This window comes from Polyodon spathula, chromosome 29 (assembly GCF_017654505.1).
Source record: "Polyodon spathula isolate WHYD16114869_AA chromosome 29, ASM1765450v1, whole genome shotgun sequence".
Taxonomy (NCBI): Eukaryota; Metazoa; Chordata; class Actinopteri; order Acipenseriformes; family Polyodontidae; genus Polyodon; species Polyodon spathula.
This window is the reverse complement of record NC_054562.1, coordinates 3,935,199-3,952,173: the sequence shown is the minus strand read 5'-3', so window position 1 is coordinate 3,952,173 and position 16,975 is coordinate 3,935,199. Positions and strand designations below refer to the sequence as shown.

General features: G+C 44.1%; 1 pseudogene; it reads left to right on the top strand.

Moving 5' to 3' along the window:
• Window positions 1–536: 536 nt before the first annotated feature.
• Window positions 537–10,599, top strand: LOC121302157 (annotated as a pseudogene).
• The last annotated feature ends 6,376 nt before the right edge of the window (window positions 10,600–16,975 follow it).

Sequence of the window (16,975 nt, the reverse complement as noted above, 5' to 3'; positions counted from 1 at the left end):
CCTGCTTCACTATCATTGGACACGCCCGTAACTGACTACACCCCCCTGAAAAGATACAAAAATGTACACTAGCAATCCATATAATGTATGTGTTTATATATATATATATATATATATATATATATATATATATATATATATATATATATATAAAGAGAAGCACAAAAAACACGTTTTATGCATTTTTTAATGGACTGAAGATAATTAAATAATCTTGTATTTATTTTATTATGCGTTTTAATTAATTTAATTTAAAACATACTGAACTGAAATTCTGAATACTGTACAATCATTTCTCTAGCATAATGTCACGGGCAGCGCAGTTGCAATAGTGATCTCACGTTTGTATGATGCGAATAAAGCAGTATAGCACTCGTTTACACAGATTTGATTTAACAAATACGATCATTTCAGCATAAAAAAAAAAAAAAAAAAAAAATTTACACATTTTTAAAGCCCTTTTGAAAGCCAGTCACAGAGGCTGCTCAGTGACGCGTTGACAGTAAAGTAGTGTTCTATGTCACCAGAAGCGGCGGGTTGCCATGGTGGTTAGTGGCGTGCGTAAGGAAACTGCGTAGTCAACGTCATTCATTTTCGTGTGTGTGGTTAACTGCAGTTAAGGTAAACTTTTTAATTATTTATTATTATTTACAACTTTTTAAATTGCTTTTAAAAATCCTGTGTTTCTCTATAAAGTGCTGTAAATGAAGACTTGGACCGCACTGGGACGAGGCACGATAGCATGGGCTCGCGTTTATTTATTTATTTATTTGTTTATTTGTATTTATTTATTCTTTTTTTAACGTGTTCCCAGTGTGTGTTTGGTTGAGTAGTATTATCCCCACAGCTATTTGACATTTAAAAATGGAGTTTTAATGAAGTGCGTTCATTATAGCACAGGAAGCGAGGGATACGGTGCAAGCGACAGTTTGAAAGCGACGCGCCTGCATTATAAATGATTAATGATTGAGATCGTACTGGCCCGAGAGGGTAGCGAATGCCTGCATGACTCTGGCATCGACACACCCTCCAAAACTATGAGAACACGGCAGCAGTCTGGTGATCGGGAGCCACGAGTTCAGCTTAGAAAAGCAGCTCGAGTCTGCAACTGGATCGATATTGTAATAATAATAATAATAATAATAATAGTCTTGCAAGGAAGAGACAAAGTGAATCATGTTCTCATTCTTGCCTTTTTGTTTTGCCTTAATATCTATTGTACCGCTGTTTATTATTATTATTATTATTATTATTATTATTATTATTATTATTATTATATTATTCACTAAATTAAATACAATTTCAATCTCACAGCGGCAGCAGAAGAGGCCAATAAAATGTCGGAAGGGGCTTCTAAGATATGTGGACCCATCCCACCAGACCCATCGCTGTTCCCGGAGTGTTACAAACGCCCCATGTCTGGTAAGGCTCGCTGGAACCACACCAGTGCTAGCGGTAACAGCACAGCATTTCTACCAGCGATAGATAGAGACTATCACTGCGCTGGTGACTCTGCCTTCTCTCCCTGCAGCTCGAAGCAGGCTGGAGGGACATTCCCTGAAGCTGATTTCTTCTCCAGGCCCCTGGCCCTGGACCCCACTCTGTACCCCACCTGCTACAGCGCCCGGCTGGCGCCTCCTCCCCGCGTGCACCCCAACACCACGGAGATCCTGGAGAGAGGTCAGAGGGGCACCGTGGGGAGACTGCTGCAGCTCCAGGGGGTCTCCCTGCGACTTGATCCCCCGCCACCAAGTAAACACCCACTCTCTCAATCATCTCCACGAAGTAAACACCCACTCTCTATCATCTCCACCAAGAAAAAACACACACTGTATCATCTCCACCAAGTAAACACCCACTCTATCCATCATCTCCACCAAGAAAACATCCACTCTCTCTATCATCTCCACCAAGAAAACACACACACTCTGTATCTTGTCCACCAAGTAAACACACACTCTCTATCATCTCCACCAAGTAAACACACACTCTCTCTATCATCTCCCAGTGCTGTGCTGTGCTGTGTGGTTGTAACCCCGGTGCTGTCCTGTCTGTGGCTTGAACAGAGAAGGAGCCACGGAAACACGAGAAGGAGAATGTGCGGCACCTGCGTGAGATCCAGCACCGGTGCCACGAGAAGGAGCAGGAGCGCGAGGGCGCCCGACCCAAACCCGTGAAGGCGCTCTGGAAGTCTCAGAAGTACGAGGGAGTGCAGTCCAAAGTCATGGCCCAGCTGCAGGTAGGACTCGCACAAAGCCCTCATGCTATAGTCACGATTTTGCCGTTGCAGATGATGCATTGCGTGTAAAAGAGCTGGGTCTCGATATTCTCAGGAAATCTATTTTCTTGATATAAATAGGGCAGTAATTCAACACAGACCCTGGAAGGATTTTGTATTTGCAGCTGACACCAGGGTAAGGTTTAAAATCAGCCAGACTCACGCTTGCCACTCCCTCTACGAGTTCATTTAGTCATTACAACAGGGAACAAAACAATCTCCACATTATTTTCTGCATTATGGGCAAATGCACAAAGGTCTGTATTCAGTGAATGCTTTAGCCAGGGTATTTCTTTGTAGCTCAGTTCGGGTTATTCTCAAGGCTGTTGTAAATCATGAGTGAATGGGGGACTAATTGAAACAATTAGTTTTTTTATAAATCATTTTTGTTATCTGGGGGCCCCAGGTACAATAAATAGCATTTGATTTTGTTGATCCTGTGTTGTAAAGGGCTGTGTCACTATGTTCACTCTCAGTGTATTGGGGTGTGGACAGTGCCCATCACCCTCAGTGTATTGGGGTGTGGACAGTGCCCATCACCCTCAGTGTATTGGGGTGTGGACAGTGCCCATCACCCTCAGTGTATTGGGGTGTGGACAGTGATTGCTTTCCTTTGCTTTATTTCAGCAGTTTCAGGCAGATACCCCCCCACCCCCACCCCCCTTTGATGAGGTCAGTAGCTGTGATTTATTAAACATAAAATTCACTAGACAGAGAGCGCAGCTCAATCTGGAAAGCATTTCCATGTGGTGGGATGTAGGCGTGTGCACAAGCATGCAAGGGTTACAATGTGTGTGCGTGAGTTCTTGTGTGGTTGCATGTGTGCGTCGGTGTCATGCATGTGAGTGCACTTCTCTGGCCAAAGGGTTTGCATCTCTTACAATTTTAGGATTGAGAGATCGTTTATTCATTTTTTTAAACTATATGACATAATTTTTATGACATATCTTTTATTTAACATTATGTAATCAAAGAAACTACATATTGATATCGCAAAAAAAAAGTGTGCCGTAAGCCATAATAGCAGTACAGTAGTATTTCATGTTAGGTTTTGAAACGTCACATTTTTTTAAATTGTTGTCAGTTTTTTGTTAAGTACTGTATATGGAAAACTACAAAGCACTGGTGTGTAATTTAGTATGTTAACGTAACATTATTCAGCAGGTTTCATTCAATTTTATGAAACACAATGAGTTCATTCTCTAGGGGGATGCAATGGTTTTGGCCGCAGCTGTATGTGCCTGGCTGTGTGTGCGTGTACATGGAGTACACTGTGAATCCGAAGCAGCTGTGCTGCAGTGCTTGGATTCCGTATAACGTTCAGCAGCCCGACCGACGAAGCCCGATTCTGCTTTGGGCTGAACACCCGGGAGTGTTCCTGCATGCTCTTGGAGGGATGGAGACCTGGGAGAGTTTCTGCATGCTCTTGGAGGGATGGAGACCTGGGTGTGTTCCTGCATGCTCTTGGGGGGGATGGAGACCCGGGTGTGTTCCTGCATGCTCTTGGAGGGATGGAGACCCGGGTGTGTTCCTGCATGCTCTTGGAGGGATGGAGACCCGGGTGTGTTCCTGCATGCTCTTGGAGGGATGGAGACCCGGGTGTGTTCCTGCATGCTCTTGGAGGGATGGAGACCCGGGTGTGTCAAAGTCAAACAGCCGCGTGTGTTTTTCTGATAACAAACAAGCTGAAACTCGGAGCAGCTGATTCAAATTCAGCGCCGTTTTGAGACACGGGCGAGGGGAGGAGCCAACAGCACAGCAGAACAACGCAGTTAAACGAGGCAGTCTTCCCAGCGACAGCGAGTGGAAGCGACAGCGAGTGGGAGAAGTACAGGCGTGGAAAAGTACAGAGCAGTTTCGAAGCAGTTTGAAAGCAGGCTGACGGCTGCAGAAGAAACTAAACTTAAAAAAAAAAAACCCTCAACATGGTCTTCAAGCCTGTAATCTGTGACACCTGCTTGATGTGGGAAATCCGAGAAAACCCAGCGGAGCTAAACCAAGTGTGCGTAAAGTGCCGCACAATCCAGGATTTGCATAAACTAGTAAGTATGCTAGAAATGGAGCTGGAAGAAGTGAGACAGCAACAGGATCTTGAGGAACTGGCACACCCACAATTCATGGAAGTCTGCATCACCCCTAACAGACTGAAAGCCACCAGGGAGATAGAAGGTCAGAACAGCTGGGTTCAGGTAGGCAGAAGCAGGGAAAAAAAGAAACTTCGTCAAACACCACCAGAAATCAAAACAACCAACAGATTTGAGTCACTTCAGAATTTTGATGAGCAGAACCAACAACAAGAGAATGAAAGGAACAACATCCAGGACCCTATTGACAGTGGTGACCAGACAGCAAAAAGAAGGGAGGTCATGATTGTTGGGGACTCCATATTGAGAAACACAGCAAGTTCAGTTCGCAGTTTGGACCCCCTTACTACAACAGTGTGCTGCCTTCCGGGAGCCTCGGTCAAGCACATCACTGAAAACGTGGACAGGCTCCTAGAACGAACAGGAGACGACCCGGTAGTAGTCGTCCACATCGGTACAAACAACATTGGAAGAGACAGACCAAAATCCCTGCAAAACAAATTCAGAGAGCTAGGAAGGAAATTAAAAGAGAAAACCAAAACTGTGGTATTTTCTGGTATACTACCGGCACCTTGCAAAGGACCATATGGACAGCTGGAAATAATTAATCAAAACGCATGGCTGAAGACGTGGTGCACACGGGAAGGCTTCACCTATCTTGATCATTGGACCACATTCTACAACGAGGACTATCTGTATAGACGGGATGGACTGCATTTAAATAACAAGGGAACTAGTCTACTCGGAGAAAAGATCCTCGAGCAGGTTCGGAAGCATTTAAAACTAGAAAGGAAGGGGGGAGAAATCAACAAAAAAACAGAAGGGAGACCGCATCAAAACAAGAACAACAACTCAGGTAAGACAACCATTAAATGTATTTATCTAAATGCTAGAAGTATCAGAAACAAAATTCTAGAACTTGAAGCTACTGCACTAACAGGTAACTATGATGTGATAGGTGTTACAGAAACTTGGTTATCTGAGAGTGATGGGGACGAATATAATATTTGTGGGTATACACTGTATAGGAAAGACAGGCAGGACAGAAGAGGAGGAGGGGTAGCGCTATACATAAGAAACAGTCTTGAAGCCCAGGTGTTAAACCTGGACAAAGAAAATAAAACCGAATCAATATGGGTCAGAATAACAGACAAAAATTCAAAGGGCATAATAATAGGAGCATGCTATAGACCGCAATAATCTGTTATACAATGACATTAGAAATGTGTGTAGCAAAGGAGAAGCCATACTAATGGGGGATTTCAACTTCCCCCAAATAAAATGGGAAAACCCGGTGGGTAGCGCGAAGGATGAAATAGAAATGGTGGAAATGACAAATGACTGCTTCCTAACACAATTTGTGAAGGCACCCACTAGAGGGGAGGCATGCCTTGATTTAGTCTTTTCAAATAACGAAGATAGAATAACTAAAACAGAGGTCAGAGAACCACTGGCAAACTCAGACCACAACATGGTCTCATTTGAAGTGTTTTTTAAATCCCCAAAAGTAAAGACTAAAGCTAAGGTTTACAATTTTAGAAAAGCAAACTATGAAGGTATGAAACAGAGACTAACAGAAGTAGATTGGAGTAAAATAGAGAAAACACCCACAGAAGAAGGATGGTTGTTCTTCAAAAATGTAGTACTAGAGGCGCAAAACAATTACATCCCTAAAGTAGACAAATCTAAATGTAAAACTAAATTGCCAAAATGGTTTAATAGATCAATTAAAAAAAATATTCAGCGAAAAAAGGCACTTTACAGAGCATTAAAAAAGGACCAAAAAGAAAGTATGCAGAAAGAGTACACAGAACTGCAAACGCAAGTCAAAAAGGAAGTTAGAAAGGCCAAGAGAGAAATAGAAATGAACATTGCTAAGGGAGCTAAAACCAATTCCAAAATGTTTTTCCAATATTACAACAGCAAGAGAACATTCAAAGAGGAGATTAAATGTTTAAGAGATACAAATGGCAAAATCGTAGAGGAAGAAAAAAAAATAGCAAATATGTTAAATGATTACTTTTCACAAGTTTTTACAAAGGAAGATACTGACAACATGCCCCACATGTCATCCAGTTCCTATCCAGTTTTAAATAACTTTAGCATAACTGAGGCAGAAGTGTTAAAGGGACTAGGAGCTCTTAAAATAAACAAATCCCCTGGGCCGGATGAGATCCTCCCAGTAGTACTCAAAGAAATGAAAGAAGTAATTTACAAACCGCTAACCAAGATCATGCAGCAGTCTCTTGACACAGGGGTGGTACCGACAGACTGGAAAATTGCAAACGTAATACCGATCCACAAAAAGGGAAACAAAACTGAACCAGGTAACTACAGACCAGTAAGCCTGACTTCTATTATATGCAAACTTATGGAAACTATAATAAGATCCAAAATGGAAAATTACCTATATGGTAACAGGGTACTGGGAGACAGTCAACATGGTTTTAGGAAAGGGAGATCGTGCCTAACTAACTTGCTTGATTTTTTTGAGGATGCAACATCGATAATGGATAATTGCAAAGCATATGACATGGTTTATTTAGATTTCCAGAAAGCTTTTGACAAAGTCCCGCACAAAAGATTAATTCTCAAACTGAACGCAGTTGGGATTCAAGGAAACGCATGTACATGGATTAGGGAGTGGTTAACATGTAGAAAACAGAAAGTACTGATTAGAGGAAAAACCTCAGAATGGAGTGTGGTAACCAGCGGTGTACCACAGGGATCAGTATTAGGTCCTCTGCTATTCCTAATCTACATTAATGATTTAGATTCTGGTATAGTAAGCAAACTTGTTAAATTTGCAGACGACACAAAAGTAGGAGGAGTGGCAAACACTGTTGCAGCAGCAAAGGTCATTCAAAATGATCTAGACAAGATTCAGAACTGGGCAGACACATGGCAAATGACATTTAATAGAGAAAAGTGTAAGGTACTGCACGCAGGAAATAAAAATGTACATTATAAATATCATATGGGAGATATTGAAATTGGAGAAGGAATCTATGAAAAAGACCTAGGAGTTTTTGTTGACTCAGAAATGTCTTCATCTAGACAATGTGGGGAAGCTATAAAAAAGGCTAACAAGATGCTCGGATACATTGTGAAAAGTGTTGAATTTAAATCAAGGGAAGTAATGTTAAAACTGTACAATGCACTTGTAAGACCTCATCTTGAATATTGTGTGCAGTTCTGGTCACCTCGCTATAAAAAAGATATTGCTGCTCTAGAAAGAGTGCAAAGAAGAGCGACCAGAATTATTCCGGGCTTAAAAGGCATGTCATATGCAGACAGGCTAAAAGAATTGAATCTGTTCAGTCTTGAACAAAGAAGACTACGTGGCGACCTAATTCAAGCATTCAAAATTCTAAAAGGTATTGACAGTGTCGACCCAAGGGACTTTTTCAGCCTGAAAAAAGAAACAAGGACCAAGGGTCACAAATGGAGTTTAGAAAAAGGGGCATTCAGAACAGAAAATAGGAGACACTTTTTTACACAGAGAATTGTGAGGGTCTGGAATCAACTCCCCAGTAATGTTGTTGAAGCTGACACCCTGGGATCCTTCAAGAAGCTGCTTGATGAGATTTTGGGATCAATAAGCTACTAACAACCAAACGAGCAAGATGGGCCGAATGGCCTCCTCTCGTTTGTAAACTTTCTTATGTTCTTATGTTCTTATGTGTTCCTGCATGCTCTTGGAGGGATGGAGACCCGGGAGAGTTTGTGTTGAACCGAAGCAATCATCCCTCGGGCCGCTCTGTTTGCTTTATTTAGGAGATGTCTCCCCCAGGAAACCGGAGTGTCAGAATTACCTGAAGGCGCACTCCCTCTGCGGATCAGGGTTGCAGCCCAAACGCTCTCCGTCCCCGAGCCCCCCCAAATCCAGGGGCGACGGCAGCCCCATGGCAGAGGTGAGAGCAGGAAGGGCAACAGGACTGGAGATAGAAACGAGGGGGAACTACCATTACCCCTACCGAAAACACTTGAAATAAAGCTGTGAAAGTCTTCTTTATGTGCAGCTCTGGCCAAAAGTTTAGCATCACTTAGAATTTTAGGATTGAGACATCATTAAAAAAAAACCTATAGGAATAGAATTTAGATCTTCTGTTCATGTATCAAAGAAATTACAGAATGATATAGCAAAAGTCTACCGGAAGTCATAATAGTAGTACAATAGTATTCCTAAAATGTCACATTTTAAAATTTTAAAGTACATGGGAAAACTACAATGCGGTGTGCAATTCAATATGTTAACATTATTCAGCAGCTTTCATTCGACTACATGAAGCACAGTGTGTTCATTCTAAAGGACGATGCAAAACTTCTGGCTGTAGCTGTACCTATATCGATTAATGATCATTGTCTTCATTTTAAATGAAACGTTCACAATCGCCCCGCTCTGGCGTTACAGATCCAGGTGAAAGGAACAAACATCGACTTCGTGAGCCACAATGCCGCAGAACGCCAGGCAGGCAGCGCTACGGCGCTCAAGTCCCTGCAGTCTCTGTCCGAGGTGCTGGAGAACAAGAGGAGGGAGCAGCGGGAATACGACTCCAACCAGAAGGGACGCGTCCCACAGTAGTGAGCAGCAAGACCACTGTCTGTCTCTGTCAGGACTCTGGGGATCTGAGTCTCACACTGAGACCAAGGCACCCGGCCCCCGACAAGCACCCCACTTCATTTAGAGTCGCGATGCTCCGAGCAGAGAGCCTGTTTGTGATTGAGAGGCATTAAAGCCAGTTTTGACTGACAATAAGGGACAGTCAAAAAAAAAAGAAAAATCTCTTTAGTGACGTCTGGCCTGCATGCAAGGTTTCCTTCCTTTGCCTTGTGTTCAGTAGCCCACGTGTTCCTTTCAACCCTGATTTCTCTCTAGTGGTAGTAAGGATTATTATTATTATTATTATTATTATTATTATTTATTAGTATTTATTTGGCAGACGCCTTTATCCAAGGTGATTACAGGTGTTTCAGGGCAGGACAAGCTTACAGTGCAAAGACAGCATTTAAATACAGTGTAGTTTACAGTGAGTGCAAATACTACTAGAATACAATACGAGATAACAAGTAACAAGTTAGGATAAAGACAGTTTGTATCTACATTGATGTAACAGTAGTGCAGTGTGCAGTAGAGGGGCAGATCGAGAGCTTTACAAGTGCAGTCTCAGCAGGTGGGTCTTGAGGGTGTGGGAATCAGATTGTTAAAGCCATTGACTTTTCAAATGATGAAGCTCACGGTGCCACCTGTCCCCCCCACCCCAGCCTGCAGGAGCGGAGGGCTGAGTGGAAGCAGCAGGAAGAGGAGCGCCGGAGGAACCAGCCCGACCCGACTATGCTTCCTGGACACACCAGGAGGCCCGAGAGCGAGCGGCACGGGACTCTCAACTCCCTCAAAACAAGTAGGTCCCCAGCCTGCCCTGCTTCACAGCTTCCCAGCCTGCCCTGCTTCACAGCTCCCCAGCCTGCCCTGCTTCACGGCTCCCCAGCCTGTCCTGCTTCACAGCATCCCAGCCTGCCTTCACAGCTCCCCAGCCTGCCCCGCTTCACAGCATCCCAGCCGCCCTGCTTCACAGCATCCCAGCCTGCCTTGCTTCACAGCTCCCCAGCCTGCCCTGCTTCACAGCTCCCCAGCCTGCCCTGCTAGAGACCCTGCTAGTGCTGAATTATCAAACCCCCACCTTAATCAAGCCCCCCTCACAACTTGCCCAGACCCAGTGAGAAACTAGCATTATCTATGGTTGCTAATGAATACATACAAAATGAATTAAACATGTGGACTGGCACCAGAATGTAATGTTGCTGGCGCTGTATGAGGTGCCTTGGCACTAGAATGTGCCCCCCTGGCTGAACCCTGCCCCCCTCATCCTCTCTCTCCACAGCCCAGCAGGAGCTGGTCCAGCAGCTGCTCCGGCTGCCTGTAAGAGCGGACACCCTGAGTGTGCAAACACGCCGCGCTGAGCTGGACAGCAAGCTCTCCAAGGTGGAGGAAGCCATCAAGATATTCTCTCGACCCAAAGTGTTCGTGAAAGTCGACTCCTGAACCTAACAGGGGACCGCGGGCAGCTGTGCAGCAGCGTGTCTGAGTCCGAGTCTGTCCTCAGCAACCAGATCAACTCTATTAACTACTGCAGCCTCTGCAGGGCACTGGGCCGCACTGGCCAGCTGGGGACAAATGTTTTGCATCACCGAGAATTTTAGGATTGTGACATTGTTTAAAAACCAAAACACTATATGAACATAATTTAGATCTTTTATTATTTAACATCATGTAATCAAAGAAACTACAAAATGAGACTGTAAAAGTCTACTGGAAGCTGTAATAGAACTGTATTTCATGTTAAATTTTCAAATGTCACGTTTTTTAATTTGTCAGGTTTTCGTTGAGTATCTGGAAAACTACAAAGCGGTGTGTACTTCAATACGTTAGCGTGATGTTATTCAGCTTTCGTTCGACTTTTAACAAAGTAAAAATGTGTTGCTTCTTGTGGCAGAGCAAAGCTCTGCCCTTTAAATTGGCAGGGATGGGGTTAATTTCCCCTACCTGCCTGGGTTTATTATGTTCAGGTGGCTGGGGTTGATTAGTTGATTAGGTTGATTAACGATCAATCAGCGCCCAGCCACCTGACATAAAAGGAGGCCTCTGCTGCTCATTTGGAAAGAGGGAGCTGAGGAAGCAGGTTGGTGTTTGTGGGGTTTTTTTTGTATTTGTGAATCCAGTGAAGGCATTGCCCAGCCTGGAAACCTTAATTTTGCAAGTTTTGTTTTTGTATTGCTTTATTTGTGTTTAAATCCCTTTATTTTGCCCTTGTGCACGTTTATTTTGTGTTTATTTATAATAAAAGTGTATTTGTTTGAACTGCAGTCTGTCTCTGGGCCTCTATCCACTCGCCAGCCTGCCACACTTCTATAGGGAGATGCAACATTTTTGGCCAGAGCCGTAGTATCAAAGATTAATGTTTCTAAGAACGTTTTTGACAAAAACCCAAAAAACATGAATTTGGGGAGAATCCCGTGTGTTATTTTATAAATTCTTTCCAAGAAACACTGAACTGCTCAATAATTGTATAGCTGTCTTGAGCCAGGATGCTCATCCTTTATCTGCAGTATCCTCACAGCTCTTTATCTGCAGTATCCTCACAGCTCTTTATCTGCAGTACCCTCTCGGCTCTTTATCTGCAGTATCCTCACGGCTCTTTATCTGCAGTACCCTCTCAGCTCTTTACCTGCAGTACCCTCTCAGCTCTTTATCTGCAGTATCCTCTCAGCTCTTTATCTGCAGTATCCTCTCAGCTCTTTATCTGCAGTATCCTCTCAGCTCTTTATCTGCAGTATCCTCTCAGCTCTTTATCTGCAGTATCCTCTCGGCTCTTTATCTGCAGTATCCTCTCAGCTCTTTATCTGCAGTATCCTCTCAGCTCTTTATCTGCAGTACCCTCTCAGCTCTTTATCTGCAGTATCCTCTCAGCTCTTTATCTGCAGTATCCTCACGGCTCTTTATCTGCAGTATCCTCTCAGCTCTTTATCTGCAGTACCCTCTCAGCTCTTTATCTGCAGTACCCTCTCAGCTCTTTATCTGCAGTATCCTCACGGCTCTTTATCTGCAGTATCCTCTCGGCTCTTTATCTGCAGTACCCTCTCAGCTCTTTATCTGCAGTATCCTCTCAGCTCTTTATCTGCAGTACCCTCTCAGCTCTTTATCTGCAGTACCCTCACAGCTCTTCTGCATCTGCAGTACCCTCACAGCTCTTTCTTTATCTGCAGTACCCTCACAGCTCTTTATCTGCAGTACCCTCTCAGCTCTTTATCTGCAGTATCCTCACAGCTCTTTATCTGCAGTCTCTCAGCTCTTTATCTGCAGTACCCTCTCAGCTCTTTATCTGCAGTATCCTCACAGCTCTTTATCTGCAGTACCCTCTCAGCTCTTTATCTGCAGTATCCTCACAGCTCTTTATCTGCAGTATCCTCTCGGCTCTTTATCTGCAGTATCCTCTCTCTTTATCTGCAGTATCCTCACAGCTCTTTATCTGCAGTATCCTCACAGCTCTTTATCTGCAGTATCCTCTCAGCTCTTTATCTGCAGTATCCTCTCAGCTCTTTATCTGCAGTATCCTCTCAGCTCTTTATCTGCAGTACCCTCTCAGCTCTTTATCTGCAGTATCCTCTCAGCTCTTTATCTGCAGTATCCTCACAGCTCTTTATCTGCAGTACCCTCTCAGCTCTTTATCTGCAGTATCCTCTCGGCTCTTTATCTGCAGTATCCTCTCGGCTCTTTATCTCTCGGCTCTTTATCTGCAGTATCCTCTCGGCTCTTTATCTGCAGTATCCTCTCGGCTCTTTATCTGCAGTATCCTCTCAGCTCTTTATCTGCAGTATCCTCTCAGCTCTTTATCTGCAGTATCCTCTCGGCTCTTTATCTGCAGTACCCTCTCAGCTCTTTATCTGCAGTATCCTCTCGGCTCTTTATCTGCAGTATCCTCTCGCTCTCTTTATCTGCAGTACCCTCTCAGCTCTTTATCTGCAGTACCCTCTCAGCTCTTTATCTGCAGTATCCTCTCAGCTCTTTATCTGCAGTATCCTCTCAGCTCTTTATCTGCAGTATCCTCTCAGCTCTTTATCTGCAGTATCCTCACGGCTCTTTATCTGCAGTATCCTCTCAGCTCTTTATCTGCAGTACCCTCTCAGCTCTTTATCTGCAGTATCCTCTCTCTTTATCTGCAGTATCCTCTTCTATCTGCAGTATCCTCTCAGCTCTTTATCTGCAGTACCCTCTCAGCTCTTTATCTGCAGTATCCTCTCAGCTCTTTATCTGCAGTACCCTCTCGGCTCTTTATCTGCAGTATCCTCACAGCTCTTTATCTGCAGTATCCTCTCAGCTCTTTATCTGCAGTATCCTCTCAGCTCTTTATCTGCAGTATCCTCTCAGCTCTTTATCTGCAGTACTCTCAGCTCTTTATCTGCAGTATCCTCTCAGCTCTTTATCTGCAGTATCCTCACAGCTCTTTATCTGCAGTATCCTCACAGCTCTATCTGCAGTACCCTCTCAGCTCTATCTGCAGTATCCTCACAGCTCTTTATCTGCAGTACCCTCACAGCTCTCACAGCTATCTGCAGTACCTCTCTGCAGTATCCTCTCTTTATCTGCAGTATCCTCTCAGCTCTTTATCTGCAGTATCCTCTCAGCTCTTTATCTGCAGTATCCTCTGCAGCTCTTTATCTGCAGTACCCTCTCAGCTCTTTATCTGCAGTACCCTCTCAGCTCTTTATCTGCAGTATCCTCACAGCTCTTTATCTGCAGTATCCTCTCAGCTCTTTATCTGCAGTATCCTCACAGCTCTTTATCTGCAGTATCCTCACGGCTCTTTATCTGCAGTATCCTCACAGCTCTTTATCTACAGTACTCTCAGCTCTTTATCTGCAGTACCCTCACAGCTCTTTATCTGCAGTATCCTCACAGCTCTTTATCTGCAGTATCCTCTCAGCTCTTTATCTGCAGTATCCTCTCAGCTCTTTATCTGCAGTATCCTCTCAGCTCTTTATCTGCAGTATCCTCTCACTGCAGTATCCTCTCGGCTCTTTATCTGCAGTATCCTCACAGCTCTTTATCTGCAGTATCCTCTCAGCTCTTTATCTGCAGTATCCTCTCAGCTCTTTATCTGCAGTATCCTCTCAGCTCTTTATCTGCAGTATCCTCTCAGCTCTTTATCTGCAGTACCCTCTCTGCAGCTCTTTATCTGCAGTATCCTCTCAGCTCTTTATCTGCAGTATCCTCACAGCTCTTTATCTGCAGTATCCTCTCAGCTCTTTATCTGCAGTATCCTCTCAGCTCTTTATCTGCAGTATCCTCACAGCTCTTTATCTGCAGTACCCTCTCAGCTCTTTATCTGCAGTACCCTCACAGCTCTTTATCTGCAGTACCCTCACAGCTCTTTATCTGCAGTATCTGCAGTACCCTCACAGCTCTATCTGCAGTACCCTCACAGCTCTTTATCTGCAGTACCCTCACAGCTCTTTATCTGCAGTATCCTCTCAGCTCTTTATCTGCAGTACCCTCACAGCTCTTTATCTGCAGTATCCTCTCAGCTCTTTATCTGCAGTACCCTCTCAGCTCTTTATCTGCAGTACCCTCAGCTCTAGCTCTTTATCTGCAGTATCCTCCTCTCTGCAGTATCCTCTTCTATCTGCAGTATCCCTCACAGCTCTTTATCTGCAGTACCCTCACAGCTCTTTATCTGCAGTATCCTCTCAGCTCTATCTGCAGTATCCTCACAGCTCTATCTGCAGTATCCTCACAGCTCTATCTGCAGTACCCTCACAGCTCTATCTGCAGTACCCTCACAGCTCTATCTGCAGTATCCTCACAGCTCTATCTGCAGTATCCTCACAGCTCTTTATCTGCAGTATCCTCTTCTATCTGCAGTATCCTCACAGCTCTTTATCTGCAGTATCCTCACAGCTCTATCTGCAGTATCCTCACAGCTCTATCTGCAGTATCCTCACAGCTCTATCTGCAGTATCCTCACAGCTCTATCTGCAGTATCCTCACAGCTCTATCTGCAGTATCCTCACAGCTCTTTATCTGCAGTATCCTCTCAGCTCTTTATCTGCAGTATCCTCTCAGCTCTTTATCTGCAGTATCCTCTCAGCTCTTTATCTGCAGTATCCTCTCAGCTCTTTATCTGCAGTATCCTCTCAGCTCTTTATCTGCAGTATCCTCTCAGCTCTTTATCTGCAGTACCCTCTCAGCTCTATCTGCAGTATCCTCTCAGCTCTTTATCTGCAGTATCCTCACAGCTCTATCTGCAGTATCCTCTCAGCTCTTTATCTGCAGTATCCTCTCAGCTCTTTATCTGCAGTATCCTCTCAGCTCTTTATCTGCAGTATCTGCTCTTTATCTGCAGTATCCTCACAGCTCTTTATCTGCAGTATCCTCACAGCTCTATCTGCAGTACCCTCACAGCTCTATCTGCAGTACCCTGCTCTTTAGCAGTATCCTCACAGCTCTATCTGCAGTATCCTCACAGCTCTATCTGCAGTATCCTCACAGCTCTATCTGCAGTACCCTCACAGCTCTTTATCTGCAGTATCCTCTCTACAGTATCCTCTCTATCTGCAGTACCCTCACAGCTCTATCTGCAGTATCCTCACAGCTCTATCTGCAGTACTCACAGCTCTATCTGCAGTACCCTCACAGCTCTATCTGCAGTACTCACAGCTCTATCTGCAGTATCCTCACAGCTCTATCTGCAGTACCCTCACAGCTCTATCTGCAGTACCCTCACAGCTCTATCTGCAGTACCCTCACAGCTCTATCTGCAGTATCCTCACAGCTCTATCTGCAGTATCCTCACAGCTCTATCTGCAGTATCCTCACAGCTCTTTATCTGCAGTATCCTCTCAGCTCTTTATCTGCAGTATCCTCACAGCTCTTTATCTGCAGTACCCTCTCAGCTCTATCTGCAGTATCCTCTCAGCTCTTTATCTGCAGTATCCCTCTATCTGCAGTACCCTCTCAGCTCTATCTGCAGTACCCTCTCAGCTCTATCTGCAGTATCCTCACAGCTCTATCTGCAGTATCCTCACAGCTCTATCTGCAGTATCCTCACAGCTCTATACCTGCAGTATCCTCACAGCTCTATCTGCAGTATCCTCTCAGCTCTTTATCTGCAGTATCCTCACAGCTCTTTATCTGCAGTATCCTCACAGCTCTTTATCTGCAGTATCCTCACAGCTCTTTATCTGCAGTATCCTCACAGCTCTATCTGCAGTATCCTCTCAGCTCTATCTGCAGTATCCTCTCAGCTCTTTATCTGCAGTATCCTCTCAGCTCTATCTGCAGTATCCTCACAGCTCTTTATCTGCAGTATCCTCACAGCTCTATCTGCAGTATCCTCACAGCTCTATCTGCAGTATCCTCACAGCTCTTTATCTGCAGTATCCTCACAGCTCTATCTGCAGTATCCTCACAGCTCTATCTGCAGTATCCTCACAGCTCTATCTGCAGTACCCTCTCAGCTCTTTATCTGCAGTATCCTCTCAGCTCTATCTGCAGTACCCTCTCAGCTCTTTATCTGCAGTATCCTCTCAGCTCTTTATCTGCAGTATCCTCTCAGCTCTTTATCTGCAGTATCCTCTCAGCTCTATCTGCTGTATCCTCACAGCTCTATCTGCAGTACCCTCTCAGCTCTATCTGCAGTACCCTCACAGCTCTTTACCTGCAGTATCCTCTCAGCTCTTTTTCTGCAGTATCCTCACAGCTGGGACGCATAATGTCTGAGTTATTAAACCAGCACTTTATTAATCCCAGCATGGAACTGTCAGCTAGTGATTCCGATTCATATGTATATTACTTATTCAGTTACTGGTTTTGTTGGTAAAAACTGTGGTTTTACAAAACGTTGTTTAGACTTTTTGGTGTTGCTGTAAATATGAGATCATAGATGTATTTAATGTTATGCAGTTTTATCTGGTACAGTATACATTGTATAAGTAGAGATGTAAATTGTATTTTTTTTACTGTGCTGTGAATGTATCATTTAAAATGTACAGTAATAATAAAAGATTAGGTTTTGATTAAAGTCCATGCCTCTGTAACTCAATTCAGTAAAGTTTT